The sequence below is a fragment of the Sciurus vulgaris genome (genome assembly GCF_902686455.1).
Source record: "Sciurus vulgaris genome assembly, chromosome: 10".
In the NCBI taxonomy this organism is placed as follows: Eukaryota; Metazoa; Chordata; class Mammalia; order Rodentia; family Sciuridae; genus Sciurus; species Sciurus vulgaris.
Genome location: NC_136470.1, coordinates 77625577 through 77637926, shown reverse-complemented (window position 1 = coordinate 77637926; position 12350 = coordinate 77625577). Strand labels below are relative to the sequence as shown.

At 39.5% G+C, this 12350-nt stretch overlaps 1 pseudogene across 1 annotated transcript; it reads right to left on the bottom strand.

Moving 5' to 3' along the window:
* Positions 1-8209: 8209 nt before the first annotated feature.
* LOC306670543 (threonine--tRNA ligase 1, cytoplasmic-like) lies at positions 8210-10665 on the bottom strand (annotated as a pseudogene). Its single transcript has one exon. The product of its transcript is annotated as a threonine--tRNA ligase 1, cytoplasmic-like (transcript).
* Between the last annotated feature and the right edge of the window lie 1685 nt (positions 10666-12350).

Here is a 12350-nt window from a genome sequence, read left to right as displayed (position 1 = left end):
GTATATTTGGAGTCCTATAAGCCTCTTGTAGTTGGATTTCCATTTCATTCTTCAGATTTGGAAAATTTTCTGATATTATTTCATTGAATATATTGTTCATTCCTTTGGTTTGTTTCTCTTAGCCTTCCTCAATCCCAATAATTCTTAAATTTGTCCTCTTCATGATGTCCTATAATTCTTGTAGATTCTGTTCATGATTTCTTACCATCTTTTCTGTTTTGTCAACCTTGTTTTCAAGATTAAATATTTTGTCTTCAATATCTGAGGTCTGTCTTCAAGGTGATCTATCCTATTGGTTATGCTTTCTATGGAGTTTTTAACTTGGTTTATTGTTTCCTTCATTTCACGGATTTCTGTTTGTTTGTTTTTTTTCAGTATCTCTAACTCTTTATTGAAATGCGCTTTTGCTTCTCTTATTTGCTCTTTTAACTGTTGATTGGTGCGCTCATTTAATGCCTGCATTTGTTCTTTCATCTCCTCGTTTGCTTCCCTGATGGTTTTAACTATGTACGTTTTGAACTCCCTTGCTGACATTTCTTCTGCTGTGCTGTCATTGGGTTTTATTGATATAGTATCTAGGTTTGTTTGGGACATTTTCTTCCCTTGTTTTCTCATATTGGTCAAATGACAGTGGGACTCTGTGATATTGTATTTTTCCTCTATTGGCTTATAGTGTCCCTGTAGATTTCCAGTGTATTACCTACCAGCCTTCAGTAGCCTGAAGTCTTGGATTAACTTGATAATATAGTGCTTCCAAAGAATGCTTCCCCTAGCCCGCTACTGGTTCCAGGGAGAGAGATCTGGAGAGGTCTCTTGCTGCCCAGCCCTGGTCCCAGAGGCTGCTTGCAGTTCAGAGGTCTCCACTGGCTTGGGGACTTGTGGCTGGCTCTGTGTAGACAGGCTCTCACTGGGTGGTCTGCCCCGAGAAGCTAGCCTAGAGAGGCGCTTCCCGCTGGAGGGGGCTGGGTTACTTGGGGAAGTCCTTGGCGCCCTGTGCTGGTCTCTGAAGCAACCTGCAGGTGGGCTGTAGCTGGCAGCGGGGTGGGCTGGAGCCGGCCGCGCTGCTTCTGTGCAGAAAGGCTCTCACTGGGGGGCCTGCTCTGTGAGGCTGGAGAATCTGTCCCTGTGGTTGGAGTCCACCGCCAGAGTGCACAGAGCTGCCTGGGGCAGACTCTATCTGCCCTGTCCTACTCTAATAAGCCGCTCGAATCTGGGCCTGCCGCCCAGTTGAAGTTCACTGGGTGGGGGAGACTCACCCCGTGGTTCTATTTTAGTCCGAGTCTCTCAATGCCTCCCCTTATTGAATCCTGGGTTCTGGAGCGACTGGAGATGCAGTCACCCTCTAGTCCGCCATCTTGGATCGCCCCATATGGATCCATTTTTAAATTTTAATTTTAGGAGTGCTCAATTTTGATAGAGACAAAACATGACATCAGACAGCACAACATATAAATAACAAAATCAAAGGCCTTGTAACTTTATAGGTGAATCTCCATTGCAATGTAACAGATGTTCTGGAAAAAATGATACGGTCATTAATTACTTTGAAACGGCCGTTAATTACTTTAGTAAAGCACCATAAAATTTACTTTTTCTGGAGTTCAGGGAAGACTCTCTCTCTTTTTTTTTTTTCCTTTGGTTTGAGACTGGTCTCCTACTGAGTCTTCTGGCTTCCTCCATTTACATTTCAATGTAAGCTTTAACTGAGATCTGGATCTGAAAGGGGCTAAAATGTTCTAGCAGAAACTTGATGCCTAGGGCATTTTAACCCTTTTTCCTGGTTCAATTCAGGTTTGGACACAGAAAATTGTGAAATAATTATCTCCCACTACTTGTGGGGACTGGGGCTACTATATCATACTCCTTACTAGGATATGCCACTGATGGTTGGGCTGGTTATTCCCTCCACACCGGCGTATGTGGGACCTTGTGGCAGGAGGACTAGGTGGGCTGTACTGGGAAATGGAAGCAGAAACAGCTGATTCGAAGTTGGAGGAGGAGGAGGGATTAAGCGGGGGAGAAGAAGGAGGCATTCGAGTTTGCAGGAAGAGCAGTGAAGCGCAAGAAAGAAGAGACTTGAAGATAAGGAATTCCTTTCCATCTGCCTGCTCACTTGCGGAAGCTGTGTGCCAATATATTTGGTAGCCACAATCCACCTTCCCATGGAGTGCTCATTCATCCCTGCACAGGCCAATTTGTGATCGGTAGTCACACCTTCCCAAACTAACATTTTTAACATTTACCGGGAAGGCCATACAGGGAGGGGGGATGTTAGAGTCAGTGAGTTCTTGCCCAGTATCATAAAATGACCACCAGGAAGATATCCAGCCATCTGGAGGCAGCAGCTCTTTAGGGGAAGCTTGGAGCCCCCTTTGGGAGGTCCTGGAGAGAAGCAGGCCTTAAGGGCAGATAATGTAGGGCAGATTTCCAGTGGGGGACACTCCCCTAAACTGATTTCCCTATTCCTAACAAGTTGTTCTACAAGATCCCATGTGGACCAGTCAAACAAGTTTGCTTCAGGCAGCCAAGGGGCTGCCTTACTGAGGGCCTTCCAGGTCTGAAACGTCTGGCTATCAGAGAGTTCCAATCCTCTACTTCTAAGGAAAATCCTAAGGGAGTCAAGGGAGGAGTCAGACTTGGAATTGGACTGTCCCATATTTTATGGGAGTACACTCACCCGGAGTCTGATTGGCTTGTCAGTGACTTCGTGTTCCTCACACAGGGCCCCAGTTGTTGCTCCCTGTCAGGCAACAAGGTCCGATGTACCTCCTCAGGGCCCGCCTGAGGAGAATACAGGGCCAAGCAGGATGATGAGTGTCGGCGGCAAAGGAAACACACCAGAGCTGGGAGATCTGTCAGCACATGAGGCACAGCAGGAATCTCGTTTATTGAGGAAATCACACAGCTTTTATGTAGGGTGGAGGCTAGGCGGGAACCAATCAGCTTAAAAGGTCAGCAAGGCATGGGGGGTTCACGCAGGTGAGAGTCCCATAGGACTATATGGCAAGCACGAGCTGATCATGTTCGTGGAACTGTTGTTAACCAGTCCCTAATGGTGGTCCGATTTATCGTCAATTACTATTGAAACCACCTTTGAGGCCTTGATCTAGCTCACTCGCCAGGAATAAGGAGTCAGCCTGAGTTAGTTAACGTGTCATTAGTCCCAACACTCCCCAAATGTTAAGAAGGCTCTTTGCATGGAATTTTACAAAAACAATTAATCTAGGTTGTTGTTTTTTTAACATAAAAGAATAAATGAAGTCCATTTCAATTTTGTGTTTTTTTAAAACACAAATTCTATATTGATTCAGATATTAATTCATGGAAATAATCAGAAGGATCTTTTTCCCATCTGGGAGCACTATTACCATATTCTTAAAACACTGAAGAAACTGTAGCAATGAACCCTTAGCTTTTGTTCTTATTATACTTCTATTGTGTGATTTCCAACACTGTTATAGACTTTGATTTCTTTATGAAAAATTTTAAGGGAAAAAGCAGTGACCACCAACATTGCTTTTCATGTCTTGAAATTTATGTCACCCATATATTTTAAGATTACTCCTGTTGGCTATATTGAAGGATTCTTTTTGCTTTACTACATAGTAATGACAGAATTACAGCAAACTCATGAGAGGAAGGACAAGTTATATGGGGCATAATAAAAATGACTTGGGAGTGGCCATTACAAAACAATACAGCAAAAATGGTAAACATGGTCATGCAAAGAATAATAAAACAACTTCATGTATTTCAAAATTGTTTATATCTTCTTTTCGTTAGCAATTTTCAGTTTTATAATCCTTGAAATAATAACAATATTTAGATAATGCCTATTAATATTGAAAGTGGAACACTAATTCTGGAAATGGATTTTAGAAATATGGCAATAGTGTAATGCCTATATTAGATATTTATATCCTACAAAAAGAACAAGAGCTGTTGATTTAGATTAGAATATTCTGAGACTTATGAACTAATATAAACCATATGCCATGTGTTACTACTACTTTAACAACTGTGGTCAGATCCCATGGAAATGGGAATTATCACAAGTGATCATAAATGGAATGAAGGAATTCCTAAACTAGACACTTGACCTCTAACAATTTTTAATCCATTAACAATTTTAACATTCAACAGATACAAATATACACCCAAAGCCATGCCCCATTCCCACTTTCTCCAACCACACCCTACCACTTCAGTTACCACTCAGTTGATTCCTATCTGGGAATTAAATCATTGATTGGGTTGACTCTTGCTCAATCATTGCTCCTCTGAACCTTCTTGCATTGTTTCAAATGTGAGCTAAACAATAATAGGCTGGTACAAACTCAAAATATCAGAAATGTTAGCAGTAATTGAATTCCTAAAGCGTATTCTGCTATAGCATTTCTTAAGTAGAAAATCAATTCTTTAATATGTAATAAGATATTTTTGTTGGACATTCAAATGCATCCTATGACAGATGGAAAAAGAGAAATGATTTTCATTCCTTTTGACTCAGCAACTCCTCTTAAAGGAGCTAGCATGTGAGACTCCATTTCTACTGCAATCTTCTTCACCAACAATCTTTTTTCAGGCAACATTTCTAACAAGTTAGCTCCTTTCAATGCATGCAGTTATTCAAAAGCTAGCCATTCTCAGTGACCAGAACTACATGAAAGATGAGTCATTAGCATTTTTTATAATGAGAACATATTTGTTTTATTTTTAAATCAGTTTAAAATGTATTTTTATTTAAGGAAATGTTACTTAAAATGTTTGAGAATTACATGACATTGAAACTTAGATTTGAAAAGATAGTAACCATCTTGTAATTGTTTGAGAGGCCAAATGACTTTTCTTCAAAGGCACAACACAAAGAAAAATTTCAGCCTTTTTTTGATCTTGAAGAAGTTAGGGGTAAATGTCAAATATCTAACAATTGTCAGTGTGGAAGAACCTGAAATGAGGTGATGGGGTAGTGGCACAGGATTTAACTGTACTTGGAAAGTAATCCTTGTTTCAAGTGGTACATGCTCCAAGCGGTACAACTCTCCATCTTGACAGAGGATAAGGAAGGACTTCAGAAGTCAGTCAGAGGAGTATGAAGTAAAAAGCCCACTCCCAAAAGAGGGACACTGTGTTCACTCCTGGTAGCAAGCACGGAAAAATACTCTCTGAAAAACAATCTTACTAAGGGAATCAGCATTTTCTACCTCAAACCAATTTAGGTTAGCTGCCTAGAAAGGTGAATCTTACTTATAAATCAGAAGTTTCTATGGAGGAAGGAAGAATGAAACTATGTTTAAGAAAGCAAGCCAGACAGGAAGCAGCTCCAACTTGAATTATCTTAGACTCATCTGTCATCAATAAATAACTTCATTCTTTTTTTTAAATTTATTTTTATTGTAAACAAATGGGATACATGTTGTTTCAGTTTGTACATGGAGTAACAGCATACCATTTGCATATTCACATATTTACATAGAGTAATGATGTTTGATTCATTCCGTTATTTTTTCCTCCCCCCCACTCCTCCAACCTCTCTTTTCCCTCTACACAGTCCCTCCTTCCTCCATTCTTGTCCCCCTCCCACACTCCATTAAGTGTCATCATCCGTTTATCAGTGAGATCATTCCTCTTTTGGGTTTTTGAGATTGGCTTATCTCACTTAACATGATATTCTCCAATTTCATCATTTGCCTCCAAATGCCATAATTTTATTCTTCTTTATAGCTGAGTAATATTCCATTGTATATATATACCACAGTTTCTTTAACCATTCATCAACTGAAGGGCATCGAGGTTGGTTCCATAGTCTGGCTATTGTGAATTGAGCCGCTATGAACATTGATGTGGCTGTATCTCTGTAGTGTGCTGATTTTAAGTCCTTTGGGTATAGGCCGAGGAGTGGGATAGCTGGGTCAAATGGTAGGTCCATTCCAAGTTTTCTAAGGAATCTCCACACTGCTTTCCAGAGTAGCTGCACTAATTTACAGCCCCACCAGCAATGTATGAGTGTACCTTTTTCCCCACATCCTCGCCAATACCTATTGTTGTTTGTATTCTTGATAATCGCCATTCTAATTGGGGTGAGATGGAATCTAGTTTTGATTTGCATTTCTCTTATTACTAAAGATGTTGAACATTTTTTCATATATCTGTTGATTGCTTGTACATCTTCTTCTGTGAAATGTCTGTTAATTTCCTTAGCCCATTTGTTGATTGGGTTAGACCAATCTAGACCTCATCAATGAATTCAGCAAAATAGCAGGCTATAAAATCAACATGCCTAAATCTACAGCATTTTTATACGCAAGCGATGAAACACCTGAAAGGGAAATGAGGAAAACAACTCCGCTTGCAATAGCCTCAAAAAAAAAAAAAAAAAATAAAATAAAATAAAATACTTGGGTATCAATCTAACCAAAGAGGTAAAAGATCTCTACAGTGAAAACTACAAAACACTGAAGAAAGAAATTAAGGAAGACCTTAGAAGATGGAAAGATCTCCCATGTTCTTGGATAGGCAGAATTAATATTGTAAAAATGGCCATACTACCAAAAGTGCTATACAGATTCAATGCAATTCCAATTAAAACCCCAATGACGTACCTCACAGAAATAGAGCAAGCAATCATGAAATTCATCTGGAAGAATAAGAAACCCAGAATAGCTAAAGCAATCCTTAGCAGGAAGAATGAAACAGGGGGTATCGCAATACCAGAACTTCAACTATACTACAAAGCAATAGTAACAAAAACAGCATGGTATTGGCAACAAAATAGACAGGTAGATCAATGGTACAGAATAGAGGACACAGACACAAACCCAAATAAATACAATTTTCTCATACTAGACAAAGGGACCAAAAATATGCAATGGAGAAAAGATAGCCTCTTCAACAAATGGTGCTGGAAAAACTGGAAATCCATATACAACAGAATGAAACTAAACCCCTATCTCTCACCCTGCACAAAACTCAACTCACAATGGATCAAGGACCTTGAAATAAGACCAGAGACCCTGCATTTTATAGAAGAAAATAGGTAAAAAAAAAAAGTAGGTCCAAATCTTCACCTTGTTGGCTTAGGATCAGACTTCCTTAACAGGACTCCCATAGCACAAGAAATAAAAGCAAGAATCAACCACTGGTATAGATTCAAACTAAATAGCTTTCTCTCAGCAAAGGAAACTATCAGCAATGTGAAGAGAGAGCCTACAGAGTGGGAGAATATCTTTGCCACTCATACTGCAGCTCAGGGGTGGACATGGTCAGCTGGAGTTCCTGGAGATGGGATGCAGTTGGTCCGGCAGGGGTCCTGGAGGTCCCGTGTGTTTGGTGTGGTTGTGGGATCATGAAGGCCGGGTGCAATCAGTCCGCCTGGGGTCCCGGTGGTAGGGCGCAGTCAGTTGTTCTGGGGGTCCTGGCAGCAGGGAGCAGTCAGTCGATGTGAGGGCCCCAGAGGCAGGGAGTGATCGGTCGGGCTGAGGGATCCTGGAGATGGGGCTCAGTCAGTCCGGCCAGGGGTCCTACGGGGCCTGGCTGTTGTCTCAAATGGTGGCAGCCATGTGTAATCAAACCTGCAGGTACTGTAACAGTGTAAATAGAAGTTAATAGTGATCTTTGAGGAAAAAAAAATAACTAAAAAAAATTAAAAATGACAAGAATGAGAGGAGGACATCTAAAGAAGACAAAAAAATGAATGTCAAAATCATAAGTTAATAAGTTTATATTCAACTTGAAGAGCAGTGGAGAAAGCACTGAAGTTTTGTTTTATCTTTAAGGGACTTAACAATTTTATATTTTTAGAATAATTTAGCTCCTGTAAGAAGAAACGATTTTAAGTAATGGAGCCTGGAAATTAAACTAATTGGGACAAACTAGGAGGCAAGTACAATGATCCACATGATACCTCACTGAGATTAATGCCCATGGAAGCGTAAGTGGAAGGAATTTGTGATGTTTAGAGGAAAAAACTGGTGTACTTGATGACTCATATAGGGTACAGGAAAGGAAGAATCATGCAGGATTTGACTTCAAACGAGCAGGTTTTCTTTGGAATTAAAATCCCTATTTTGAAAGTTTGTGGTTTAACATTATGATTAGTCAATTAAGTGGAATTTTTAAAGTGACATGTACCAGTAAGAAATATCCACAGAATCATGTATTTGTGTTTATGTTGATTCTATTTTTTAAAATAAAAATATTAAAAATCAAATTTTTTTTATCAAATCTGAAAAACATTTCCAACACATTAAATTTACAAAAAGTCTTCTCATGTTATACTAAAGGAATCCTCATGTTCTACAACTGCTCATGTATTTAACGAACAAAATAATTTAATGGTCTCTTAACTCCATCAAATACTTATTGTCTAAAATCTATCTAGGTCAAAAAATGTTGATCTTACAGTCATCTAGGAAGATTTGCTGAGCTATCCAGACTAAGTGTAAATTAACATTTCCGAGATGGGTTCCATTTCCACTTAGTCAATGTGGACAAGTTCTTTATTAGAATTCTTCTGCCTGTTTGCTGCGGATTGCTTGAGTTGCTGCAGCCACTCAATGGTTTCGGAAACAGTACGCTCCCCGTGGACCTTGTTGTCTCTTGTACAGATATTAACAGTGCCACTGGTTTTCTCTTTTTCACCAACAACTAGGATGAAGTTATACTGTGCTAACTGTGCATTTCTGATCTTCTTATTCAACATACAGACTGGATTCAGATCAATGTCTGCCATGAATTTAGCATCATGGAATTGTTGTTGTACCTGCTGGGCATATTCATCACATGTTGGCCCCACTGGAATGACCATTACCTGGTGAGGAGATAGCCAGAAAGGCCATTTGCCCCCATAGTTTTCAGTGAGGATAGCATTCATTCTTTCCACTGACCCCAAGACGGCGCGATGAATAATCACTGGCCTTTTCTTATCATCACCATCATGGCTTACAAAAGTAAGATTAAGTCTGATGGGCAACTGAAAATCCAGCTGGATTGTTGCACATTGGTGGAAGCGACCGATTGCATCTTTTATCTGTATGTCGCTCTTTGGACCATAAAAAGCTCCATCACCAGGATTTAACTCCCACTATTCACCAAATTCATTCAGGCTGTTCTCAAGTTGCTTCTCAGCTTGATTCCACACTTCAGTATCTCCAAGGAATTTTTCTGCGCGTGTAGAAAGGTTCAGTTTAAAAGAAAATCCAAATACATTATATACTATACATAGAAAATCCAAACAGCCTTTTATTTCATCCTCAGTCTGCTTCATGGCACAGAATATGCGCGCATCATCCTGCTGGAATCTTCGTACTCGGGTGAGCCCTGTGAGTGCTCCTGACAGCTCATTCCTATGAAGTACTCAAAAATCAGCTACCCACAGAGGCAGATCTCGCCAGGATCTTGGACGATGATCAAACATAAGGCAGTGTCCTGGACAGTTCGTGGGCTTGAGAGCAAACAACTCCTTCTCCACCTCAAAGAAGAACATGTTCTCACTGTAGTGTTGCCAGTGGCCTGAGGTCATCCAGAGTCGGCTATTGTAGGTGTTTGGGGTGACAACCTCCTGGAATCCTCTCTTCCTATATTCACTCTTAATGAACTCCATAAGTGTATTATAAATGTAGGCTCCTTTTGGCAGGAAAAAGCAACTTCCAGGGCTAAGTTCAGGGAAGAAATAGAGTTCTTGATCCCTCCCAATTTTTCTATGATCTCGGTTTTTAGCTTCCTCTTGGAACTTCTTCCATTCTTTCAACATTTTGGGATCAGCGAATGAAATGCCATAAATTCTCTGGAGGGTCTCCATATCTGCTTTGCTTCCCAGTATGTGGAAGAATTTTTGTGGATTTTTAAAGCCTTGATTTTGCCTGTGTGTCTAACATGAGGACCTCGGCAGAGATCAATCAAGGGACCACACTTATAGACTGTCGTTGTTGGAGTATTTACTTTTTCATTCAATATTCGGCATTTGAACTTGTTGTACTTAAACATATCCAGTAAAGTTTCTTTTTTAACTTCCAATCTTTCAAAAGCTTGTTTTTCTTTAATGATTTTCTTACACGAAATCTCCAAAGAAGAGAAATCATTGCTGGACACACCTCCCTCTTCAAGGTACATGTTATAATAAAACCCATTCTCTATTTGTGGTCCATAACACAAACATCCACCATAGACTCTTTCCATGGCCTAACCCATGACGTGAGCACTTGAATGCCAATATTCTGCTTGGGCTTCCTCCTCCTCAAATTTGAGAAGCTCCAAAGTACAATCTTTCTCCAAAGGGTGGTCTAGGTCCCAAACAACTTTGTGCACTTTGGCAATAACAGTGTTGTCAGCCAGGCCTTGGCTAATTCCACAAGCAATTTGATAAGGTGTAGTTTTCCAGGATTCTGCATTGACTTGTTTACCATTGGGCAGAGTGACTTTAATTGGCTTGCTATCCTTTTCTGCTTTTTCTGCTAGAAGGGAATCATGCTCTGCTTTTAGTTTATTATACAACTCAAGATGTATATTAATATATTCAGGCCAAGGATTCAACTCTGCTTGACCTCCATCTCCAGATCCTTCTTTGTTCTTCTTCTTGCCTCCTTCTTTTTGCTTTTCTTCAACAACATCTACCAGCTTCTCCTCGCTGCCCATCTACCCTGAACTGCCTCTGGCCTCTTCAGACATCAAAGAACCACCAAGAGACAACAGAACTCGAAAGTGACGGTCTGGAGGAGAAAGCAGGCGGGCAGCTGTGGGCTGGACTCCTGGGGTCCCTGCAGTAGCACCTCGTGTCCCTGAAGGCACCCTATGTTAATTCTATTTTATTCTTCCTTAGTTTCTTGGTAAATTTCATCTTGAAAGTTATACTCTATCAATCCACAAGAGAAAATAAAGGCAATGAAAAGGAAGATATTTTTCCATATTTAGAACTGCAGAATAAGAATGTTAGAGCACCTCTGGAGACTAGTAATTACAGGTGCAGCAGCCTGGTCTTGACATGTGTTGGGAAAGACATGATATATTTTACAGTGCATTCCTAAAGTTATGAGGTTATAGAAGCATAATTATGGAGTTGCTGAGTTTGTCCATTTACCTCCTTTCTAAGAAACAATCATGCTGCTATTAATATTTATTTGCTTTTATCACACCCTCAACAAAAAGAAACCATTGCATTTCCAGGTCCCCCACTGTGCTAGGCTTGTCCTCTGAACATGTCATCCAACATATTTTATTTCCTTATTCTACTAAATTGTAACCTCCTCGAGGTGTTGATGATATCTTATTTTTCTTGGTACAGTTTGCAGTAGCTCAGATGCAGCCCAGTAAACAACTGAGTAGTAGAGAGGGAAATGATTGAATGAATAAACGAATGGGTGTCAAGGCCCTCTTTTCTCTGCGTACGGCTCTCTTGGCAACCTGGAATTTGTATTGGGTAAGAACAAGGAGAGAGAAAGTATGAGAGCATTAAACATGCCTGAAGAGTGGAGAAATAAAATTAGTTGGGGTAGATGTGTGAACCAATTAAAGTACACAGTGTAAGAAGAGAGAAATGTGAAATATAAACAGGATTCAAGATTCAAGGCAGCATAATGGAGGTAGTGATTAAAAGGATTGAAAATCTAGTGGTTAGTTTTCCAAATGAAGTTATACTCAGCTGAATCATGAAAGATAGAGATGCGGTTGATGAATTGTGGTGGGAACTTTCTAAAATGTGACAAAGTCTATCCAATGATATTAAGAATGAAAAAAATCAACATGAGATGTTCAGGAAAAATACACAATTGTTATATGAATTTTCCTCAAATATATTGTTTTCTAATACCAGCATTTTAAAATAAACACTGTGTTTATCTTCTGTTGATCTAATTTTTTTTTTTTACTTTCCTTTCCGTGGCCAATTTTTTTAATGTAATGTTTTTTTTAAAAAAATGTATTGGTTCTTTTAGTTATACATGACAATAAAATCCATTTTGATATAATTTTATAAGCATGGAATATATCTCATCCTAGTTAAGATCTCATTCTTGTTGATGTACATGATTGTGGGATTCTGTGTGATGCTTTCATATGTGTATGTAGGAAAATTGTGTCAGATTCATTCCACTAGGAAAAGGAAACTTCATCCAAATTTTACGGAAAAATATACTTTTATTTTATCAAAAAATGAACCAGAGGACAGATGAATGCTGATGTGTGCTCAAGATGTAAAGAACAATTATGAGGGTATGGGAAGGGGATCCCTCGCTTCAGTGGATGTGTCATTTAGAGTACATGTGGGCAGAAACTGATTTAAGGGCCATACTTGACTTCTAGCAGAATTAATTGTAAACACTACTTTAGTTCTGTGCCATAATCATAATTGTGTAGTT